Genomic DNA, 10478 nt, shown 5'->3' with positions numbered 1-10478 from the left:
GGACCCGTTCCGACTGCCTTTCACTCTCCACGCACAGATTTCCAAACCAGTGATTATTAGGGAAAGGGCTGAGTCCCTCCTTCTCATGTTCCTGAGAGCAACTTCCCTTTTCTGCCTTTGCCTCACCCCAACCTGTCTTCAACCAGGAAAGGACCCGCTCTTCATCTGTGACAAGAGCTGTCCACCTTAGGTGACCAGCATTTATAGTGTGGGAGACTCTGAGGCGGGGGTGGGGGGTGGGTCCCAGCATCAGGCCGTTTGTTGAAATGTCTGTAATGATTCCAGACCAGGAAGGGTGGGGAAATGACAAGAAACACACAAAGGGTGACAAGACACACGAAGGACAGTGACAAGAAAAAGAAAACCCAAAGTGAAAACACAGAACTGCTTAGAGATTGAATCCATCCATGATATGGTAGTGAGAGGGTCCTACGCCATATGAGATTCCTTGAACCCCTCCAGGACATGCGGAAGTGCTGACCCCAAAGGCCTTCGGGCACCCCTGCAGGTCTGGACTCTGGAAGCAATTCGGAAACTACCTAGAAGGGCGGGGTGTGGGTGGGGACACATGCAGGAAACCCGGATGCTCCCTGGGACACGCATGTTTCTCCCCACCTCCAATCCACCCCCAAACACCGAGTCCCAAGCACTACTGGGCATGGCCCATAAACCCAAAGAAAAATATCCCATCACATGGGGGCCAGAGGCCCAGCTCAGGGGTGGCAGCTATGTGAGCCCTTCAAGGCTCTGAGTCAATCCTGGGCCCTGGGTGGCCCTGAGCACTACTGGGAGCAGGCCCTCGTACAGTGGGATCACAACTTCCACAATAAAAACGACTCCACATCCCAGGCTCGGAGCACACCTTCTAAGGTGCCTTTCCTGGGTGCAAACAGTTGGACCCTAGTGTGAGGGAGGCAGGGCAACGGGGAGAGGAAGCACTTCCTGTGCCCGAGCATGTTGAGGAGGTCTAGCCTGAGGCTCACTTCCGGCACTTTTAATTGATGGTTCTGGAAACCAGGACACCTTGAGCTCCCACTTATGATGGGTTTCCAGAAGTTGCTGTTTGTCTATAGCGAAGGTTCTAGACTCCCCAAGGGTCAAGTCCCTCAGCTCTGGGCCGTCACAGCCCAGATCCGCCTCCTGCATTTGGAGACTTGGGGTCACTCACTCTTCCTTCTGCCAGCTGGTTGCAAAGTTTCAGTAGGAGCTTTCAGGGGTGCTGGGGCAGGTCAGGGGGATCCTGTTTCTGAGGCAGGAGCAGAGCAGCTGAGGGGGGACTGCGGGGTGCAAGAACCAAAGAAGGACGCCCAGTTTGGTGTAGGGGCAGGGCCCGCTCTCCTGACTCTACCCCTTGGATCATCTTTCTGGGCTCATCCCAGTGTGTCCCATTGACACAGAGCAGGGACATAGGTGGGGGATGGGGGTCCTCCCTGAGCCGCCATCTTGCTGCACCCAGGCCAAGCAGCTCCGGCACCATCACCCCTAGGAACGTCCACACAGTCACCACTCACTGAACTGCCCCATGGGGGTCGTGTGACTGTGGGGTCTCAGGCAATGCCCCTGGCCCAGGACGTGGTGCCGCGCAGACCCTTGGTTCCGGGAACGATGGTGTCCGAGGCGTTAAGGCCAACCCCAGACCTTCTCTGAGGCCTTGAGAGTCTGCTGGTGCCACGGCCAACTCACTGCTGACCCTGCCACAGCAGCGACTCACCCGGACACTCTCTCCCGCCTGCCGGAACCCGCCATTTCTAACGGCACAATTTTCGCACACTTACCAAAGGAGGAAGAGGAGGTGATGGAGGAGGAGGAGGAGGAGGAGGATAAAGAGAAGGAGGAGGAGAAGAACAATAAGGAGAAGGAGAACGAGAAGAAGAAGAATGAAAAGGAGAAGGAAAAGAGAGAAGAAAAGTTTTAGTTTGCAAACAAGGTGGGACGTGGAAACTCCTCTTAGAAGAGACGCTTTTCTGCCACCAGTAAGTAAGTCACACCAGGATTCTCTCGAGGGTAAAGTCCCGACGTCCAGCTAAATATTCTCCAGGCGCCCGGGTGGACACTGACCCTGCCCCTATCCAGGCTAACCCACCAGCAGCTAATCAGCGGGCGCTGCGTGGACTCGCTCAGCCAATCACGTTCACTCGGGAACCTCGCGGGAGCCTGTGGGTGAGTGGGGGGGTGGGAGGTGGGCGGGGGCAGTTGGACAAAGACCCGGAAGGCCTGTGCAGGACCGCGTGGGGAGAAGCAGGAGCACCGGGCGGCAGCAGGGGGAGCATAGAGAAGAGACGGGAGAGACAGGAGAGAAGGAGAGCAGATCAAACGGGCACAGCGTGCGGGGTCAAAGGGAGCAGCGGGCACTGGGGCCGCACCAGGTCACGGCCGCGCAGACACACAGCGCCGGCCACGGGCCCTCGGTCCTGTTCCTGCCCAGCGGGATGGGCCTGTCCCCGTGCTTCTGTGGAAGTACCAGTGTCCTGCAAGAGAAAGACGGACACAGATGCAGGCCCTGAAGTCCAGCCCTTTATTAAAGCTCTGTCTTCCAGCAGGAAGGGGCAGCGTGGGCAGCCCTGGGCCGGTGGGGATGTTCCTGCTGTCAGACAGCGGCCTGGGCTGAGTTGGCTGAGAGGCCCCCGAGGCGAGAGAGCGGGTTGCCTTGTCACAGGGACACAAGTCCCAGCCAGGCCGCCACCATAGCCCAGCTCCTGCCCTTTCCCTGAGAGGCACCCTTCCCAACCCCACCCCCACCCCAGTTGTCCCTGTGGCCTGAGGCTCCATAGGAACTTTCGAACTCAGACACTGGGGTCCAGATGGCCTTAGACTTCCCACCTGCACTACCTGAAAGGAGCCCCAAGAGTCCATCGGGCCAAGAAGCGAGATCCAACCCCCTTGGCTAGGCCGGATGTCGGGTTCGAGGTTCTTACCACATTCCTCCTACAATCTGATCTGTATTACAGTGCAGACTGCTACAGAAGTATCGCAGCACCCACTGCTTCGATGACACCAACCAAAACACCGAGCGCATGCAAAATCTTTCTTCCCACGTGCAGCAGGAACCAGGGGGTCACTGGCATGAGGCTCTGGACACCATGCAGACACACGCAGACGTCACCCAGGAGGGACTACCTAACCCATGATCTCTTCAGTGGAACCTCGGGGAGCAGAGAGGCCGGGAGGGGCTGGGGGAGGTTCAGGACCCACGGGAAAAGAAGGCACTGCCCGGTGGGTAGCAGCAGAGGAAGAGGAGCTGTGGGTGTCCGCTGCGGACACTCAGGACAGACACGCGGACCTGGGGCTGTTACACGCGGAGGAAGCCGACAGGGGGAGCTGTGGAAAAGACGGGGGTACCCGGAGTCTAGGTCAGGGCTGGCCAATCAGGAGCCGCGGAGTTCAGAGGATGTGGAGGTACTGGAAACAATCCTATCCCAGTGCTGGGACCCTTAAGCTCCAGCGGCCGCTCAGGTTCATCTGCTGAATGAGGGCTGGGACTATTTGTTCCTCCAGAGATGAAGCTCACACTGCAGTTATCGCCCAGGTATCATCCGGGAGAGTTGGTTCTGGAGTAGAAACGGATCTTGGAAGAGGTGGGAACCCAACATGATGCAGGAGACAGAGGATGTTCTCTGGGCTGAGTGTTCTGAGGAGAGCAGCAGTAACCCTGAGGCGGCCCCTGTACTCCCAAGAGTAGCGGAGGCCTTGACGACCTGGCATTAACAGCGGGACCTGAATGCTACAAGAGCTGTTGGGTCTTGGCCGCTTAGCAACCCTCTTCATAAATCTCCGATGATCCCACTCACAGCGGGAAGACTGAAGTCACAGAGTAAAGGACTGGCCCAAAGTCACACAGTGATGATTCTCAGGGGCACTCAGAGTATCAAAGAAAGGGTAATAACATTCTAAAAAGGGACCAAAGAGAATATTGCAAAGGAGAACACAGAGCAGATGTATGTGGCATTGGGTATTTCAGTCAAGGGAGAGAAGAATCCAACCACACTCCAGGGGTAAGAGGAAATGGTTGAGGGGCAAAGACAGCTGCCTGGCAAGGGCAAGGCCAGATGTACTACAGCACCACAACTAAAGGATTGACCCGAGTGTGTATGTATGTTTGTGAGTGCGTGTGTGTGTGTGCTCACAGCATCTTCTCAGACAAGCTCATAGAGACTGTCAACAACACAGTTGTGGTGTTCTGGACAAAAGCCACTCATCAGAGTGGCTCGACACAGCTCATGGGTTCGGGGTAGCACTTACATGTGACAATGACCAGTATACACTGAGCCTGAGTGTGGGGCAAGGGGTAGCCTCGTCCCAGGACACTCTAGAAATATTCTGGGTGCTGGAGATGGACCGTGGTTGGGGCGCAGGCTCGGTGTGCACTGATCCTCTTCCTTAGGGGCATCACAGGGTCTGGAGCAAAGTCAGGTGTGGCCAGAGCACTGCAGGTTATGAGCAGCACCAGAGCCTCGGGCACAGAGGAATCCCAGGCAGAGGGGCTGGAGGATTGTGGTGGGGACTCAGTTCTCCTGAGCACAGGAGCCCCCCTACATTTATACCAAGGATCCATCCTTATACATGTAAACACAGCATGTTCATCTCTCTGCCTCAATATATGTGACCTCAAAATTCTCCTTCAGATCATCCCATCCCTGCTGCCTAGTCTTCTGACTCTTTCCCTAACCCCTCCCCCCACCCCTCTCCCCAAGCATTCCTGGCTCCCAAGCAGCCCCTCATCTCTCCCTTCCTCCTTTCCCAGCTCAGCCCAATGTGCTTCTCCCCTCTCTCCTGTAGGGGGCACCCTGCTCCTAGAGAAATTCTGGACCAAAGTTAGAAGATGCGGGCTTATTATCCACCCTCCCACGAAATGAAAATCTATGTATGCAAAAACAAAAGAAATTTTAGAGGGAATCTTGATTGGAGATCCAAGAACTAGGTCAAAACTCAAGTCAAGAGGCTGAGAAGAGGGTGTTGACTCAGCCCTGCCAAAGTCACCCCTGCCCCTCTCTGCGGCCAGCTCACCTCAGGGTGCTTCTTGCTGAGCTGTAGAGGATGCTGGTGAGAAGAGACAGGGGACCAGGGAACACTCACATTGGTCGGGCCATGCTCCTTCTGAGACCCTTGGCAGTGCTGAGTGTTGGGGCTCCCTTGCTTCCTTTCCCGTCTGTTCCTCCAGATCAGCAGCTATAGAGGAGATGGGCGTGGGAGATCTCTGTCCTCAAAAGGGTCTGAGTGAACCCCCAATGTCTAGAGAGATGTTTCTGTCTCATGTCCAGGAACTTCTGGCTACAGATCAGCAGCTGATGGGCCTATAGGGGACAGCCCTAATCCTTCGACTCCGTGGCTATGCCCACCGGCCAGGCTACAGGGGACACCATCACAGTGTGACCCGAACCCACAGTCACCTCAGCCCATCATCTCATGCTGTCCACTGAGCACTGCCAGGCGTAATTCCTGAGTGCAGAGCCAGGAGTAACCCCTGAGTGAGGCACACAGTTCCTTGTGTGAGGCAATAAAGAAAACACACAAAAACAGCAAAAAAGTGAATTTGAAGGGCTGGTGACAGAAGAGACACATCCACTGGAAGGAGCCTGAGTCCTGAAACCTTTCCCAAAATCAGGTTTTGAGACCTTGGAATGTAAACAAAAGATATGGGGTTAGATGCCTGGCTCAGCAAGTGGGCTCAGTCACTCAATTCTCACAATGTCCCATGACTTGCCTTTTGTTAACGCTAAGAGAATAAGTAGGATAGGTAATCATAAACTGCTAGTGGAAACTCTTGGTTAACTATTGCCTGAAAACTGTTACCCTAGACTCTTGCCAAAACACCTTGGTTGGATGACAAAGTAAGATTTCTTTTTGAAACATTAAGGCATGTATGCTTATGTAATCGACACTATATAAACTGCTTGTTCCCTGAAGTCGGGTTCGTAATTGAGAGACCACTCTGTGGGTGATATAGTTGAGCCCAGTATACTGGAATAAAACTCCTACTGCTTTAGCATGATCGTGTCCGTGTCTTTGACCATCTTGCCACTTGGGAACCCATAGTCCCTAGCTTAACATTGCCTCTGGAACATGTACTTCCTGTCCCCTCACATCTTTCTATGTAAGTTTCTGTAAAGACAATCTTGTTAGCGCCTGCCAGTCCCCCTCCCCCGAAGATAAAAATAACAAACGAAGGAAGGAAGGAAGGAGGAAGGAAGGAAGGAAGGAGGAAGGAAGGAAGGAAGGAAGGAAGGAAGGAAGAAGGAATTAAAACAGCGTTTCCCAATAGTCACTGTTTTTTGCAGAAAAGAATTTCAGGAGGAGATGAGGAAAAGTAAAGTCGAATAGTTTTATCGAAAGAAACGTGAGGGGCCTAGGAAGAGACAGGGAAACAGAGCGTTATGTTGCAGGAGGATGAGCATGGGGACCTGGGACTGAGTTTTCAGCGAATCACACAACAAAGAAGGAACTGCCTCGCCCTAATGTAGCCCAAAGAACACTCCACTTTGAAATGAAAATACTGGACTCTTTGGGGAGGGAAAAACCTGTGTCAAGGTTGGGATTGATTTTCCTTTCCCTGCTAAGAAAAATTCCTCACTCCAGTCTGCATCCACAGCTCCCCCAAAATCTGGGTTGCGATTGCAGAGGGCCCGCAAACCACTCTCCGGCCTGCAGAGGTGGCCCTAGGATCCATAGGTGCAGGGAAGGACCGACCAAATGAACACAAGACACGAGAGACAGAGTACAGTTTAGAAATAGAGAGAAAAAGGGACAGCACTTTATTGAGGGATACAGGCTGTTTATATAGGGTCCAGGGAGCTCAGTCAGGAGCAGAAGCAGTACAACCATAAATGGTTAGGTCAGCAACAAGAGTTTCACCTAACATTCAAGGTAGACATTTGTACATCAAAGGGTCTTATGGCAGTAGGTGCATCCTGAGCTTTACATTTGTATATCAAAGGGTCTTAGGGCAGTAGGTGCATCCTGAGCTTTACATTTGTATATCAAAGGGTCTTAGGGCAGTAGATGCATCCTGGAGGTTAGTATAGATAAGGCCAGCTAAGCTAACTGTCAGCCTGATGTTGCTTGCTATAGATCAGGCACCCACTGAGATCAGGAAGTCCTGGGAGACTGTCATCAGTATCTGTCCCAAGCAGTTCCTAACATGGGAACCACGGCCAGGGTCTATTAGAGGGCTCTTGGCTTCCCACACTGGGTGGTGGGGATCAGTTTCTATGTTATGCAAGAAGCTGGTCCCCATGAACAAGCAGACTTTGGGTACAACTTGACAGCTGCCTCCTGGTGAGGTTGGTGGGGTGCAAGTGTCCACCCCATGTGGGTGCCTGTGCTGATGTTGCTAGACCTGACACTTGAAGACACTTCCTCTGGACAGGTGGTCAAGCAGGAACGTGGTCAGCACTCTTTTCTTGGGGCTACCTTGCTTGGTCCCCACTGTAGCCAATTCCACTGTATCACTCAGCAAGGTAGCCAGAAAGCAAGTGACCTGCAATATGACTCAAAAGTCACCCGGGAAATCTACTTCCCTTGGTACTTCTCTCACCCACATCAACAACAAGATGTTGTTGATGGCCAGAGCGATAGCACAGCGGGTAAGGTGTTTTTGCCTTGTATGCAGCTGACCCGGGTTCGACTCCTCCGTCCCTCTTGGAGAGCCCGGCAAGCTACTGAGAGAATCTCGCCTGCATGGCAAAGCTTGGCAAGCCCCCCGTGATGTATTCAATATGCCAATAACAGTAACAACAAGTCTCACAATTTGTTGTGAGATGTTACTGGTACCCGCTCAATCAGATTGATGAACAACAGGAGGACAGTGACAGTGACAGTCATTAATATTTAAAATTTCTTTCTTTTGCTGACATAATGTAATTTCCAAAGTTATTCAAGATTAAGTTTCAGGCACACAATGTCCCCACACCAATCCCTTTGTTGCCTGTGGCTCAATCAAGTGGGGAGTGAGGGAGGTAGATTTGATAAAAGAGTGCTTCACCTCCCTGCTCAACCCACCTCAGCCTCCAGTGCTCAGAAAAATACCTGGCCTCTGAAAGTCTGTCCTAACCCTGGCCCAGGCATTCTGGGTCTGTCATCTTCCCCTCACAAGAAAATAATTTCAGGAGGAGAGAAGTGGTGAAGCAAAACAAGTCTGAATTTAATCTTACTTAGAAAAATAGTAGGAGCGATAGTAGGAGAGATAGCACAGCAGTAGGGCATTTGCCTTGTGCTCGGCCAGCCCATTCGAGCTGGGTTTGATTCCTCCGACCCTCTAGAAGAGCCCGACAAGTGCCGAGAGTATCTCGCCCGCATGGCAAAGCCTGGCAAGCTACCCGTGACGTATTCCATATGCCAAACACAGTAACAAAAATTCTCTCAATGGAGACGTTACTGGGCCTGCTCGAGCAAATCCATCAACAATGGGAGGACAGTGACAGTGATAGAAAAATGTGAAGGAAGATTGAGGGAGGAGTTTATGTTTGAGAGAGGACACAGGCTTCTCCAGAGTGGAAATAAGCAAATAAAATAGAAACCAACATGGAGACAGATAAGAGACATACATATTCAGAACGTATGATTTTTGAAACATTTTTTTCCTTTTTGGGATGCGAGGGAACAAACCGGGCTCAGATGCATGTGAAGCAAACACACGACTCAATGTGCTAATGCTAGGGCCCCTAATTTTTGAAACGTGAAGGAGAAAACTTGAAGCAGAAGTGTTGCACAACATTGGCTTATCCTTGCTCCTCCCACAAGGAACTTAGTTTCATTGAGTTACTCTGACAACAGTGATCCTGAGGAGATATATATATATATATATTATATATTTGTATAGACACAGGAAGACAGTGATGTTAAGCTCTTATAACACGGGAGTTAATTGACTCTTTATGATATTTATTCCCGGGATCTATCATATTTACCTGACTTAAGCCTCAGTTGCCCTTATTTCCTAGCACTCCCATAAAAGAGGGTCCTAGCAATGATAAGGATGGACCCAGGGCAGGCAAAAGCTACCCTGGCAATGAAATGAGACAAGCGAATCTCCATAAGTATAATAAGTTAAGAGTATGGTCATGGAACAAATTCTGTCATGACCCAACAAGAAGAAACTGATAAGGACCCTGCTGGGGTTAGGAAAGACTGACCTGGCCTGAGGACTGTAGTCTGGGATATACAGTGAAATGTACCCAGGAAAAGTCAACATTTCAGCTTAATGTATCTCTTACTGTGTTCATACAAAACGACTAGAAATCTTGAGTAACAAGTAAATTCACTAGGATTGTTTGAACAGATTATTAGCTAAGAAAAAGAGAGCAAGAAACCCCAGATGGAATTGTGGCCTTGAGCGGATCTCCTAATAATCTAGATTGCTGAACCCTCGGGGGGTGGGGAGGGGGAATTTGTCCTTGAGTTAACCGCCTAGAACTTCCTCGGAGGGGTTCGGCATCTGTTTGTTGTTAGGACAATATTCTACCCCACCTATGTGTAGCTCAATTCCTTCACAATTTCTATATAACCATGCTGTAAGGAGGGAGGGAGAAGTCAATACAGACACTGTAATGGGGAAGAAAATAACGACACTATAAAGGAAGAAGTAAAAATAATGACAGTATAATGGGGCTGGAGCGATAGCATAGCGGTAGGGCGTTTGCAGTGCATGCAGTCAACATGGCCGACCCGAGTTCTAGTCCTCTGCCCCTCTCGGAGAGACCGGCAAGCTACCGAGAATATTTCACCCGCACGGCAGAGCCTGGCAAGATCCCCGTGATGTATTCGATATGCCAAACACAGTAACAACAAAGTCTCCAATGGAGATGTTACTGGGCCCGCTCAGGCAAATCGATGAATGACGGGAGGACAGTGACAGTGACAATGGGGGGAAGAAAATAATAACACCGCAAAGGGAGGGAAATCTAACTGTCAGGGGAAGAAGTAACTAAACTGTAAGAGAGTAGGGAGAATGAAGGTGTAAGAGAAAAGAGAAATAGATGGTCCCTGATTATCAACGAGCCCGGTTCCCTACAGTTGCCATTGACTGGTCTGGGGAGGGGCTCTTGGCCACCCAACGCACATGTCGCCACCCCCACCCACACTTCTTGAAACTCACAGAAGTACAGAACTTTTGAAATGAAATCCAAGAAAGTTCTTATAGGTGTTTTTATAGACATCAGCAGTTGAAATCTTCTCTTTATCTGGTATCTGAAATTTGTTGGATAGCTGGTCGATGGGTTGTCCTTGCTCCTCCTGCAAGGAACTTAGGTTGCGTTACTCCCAAGATAGTGCCCCTGAGGCACATCCAACTCCATCAGCACTAATCATCCTATGTTGCTTTCTCTTTCCTTTATGTCACTTGCATGGTTTATTTGTAATGTCCTTCTTGTCTAGACACAGGAAGGCAGTTGATACTATGCTTTGCAACATCGGAGTTAGTTGACTCCAAAGTAATACTTACTCCTGGGCATCCATAATAACTTGACTTAAGCCTCAGTTACCCT

This window comes from Sorex fumeus, unplaced genomic scaffold, assembly GCF_029834395.1.
Source record: "Sorex fumeus unplaced genomic scaffold, SorFum_2.1 ptg000093l, whole genome shotgun sequence".
In the NCBI taxonomy this organism is placed as follows: domain Eukaryota; kingdom Metazoa; phylum Chordata; class Mammalia; order Eulipotyphla; family Soricidae; genus Sorex; species Sorex fumeus.
The sequence above is the reverse complement of the archived record's forward strand: the minus strand, read 5'-3'. Positions refer to the sequence as shown.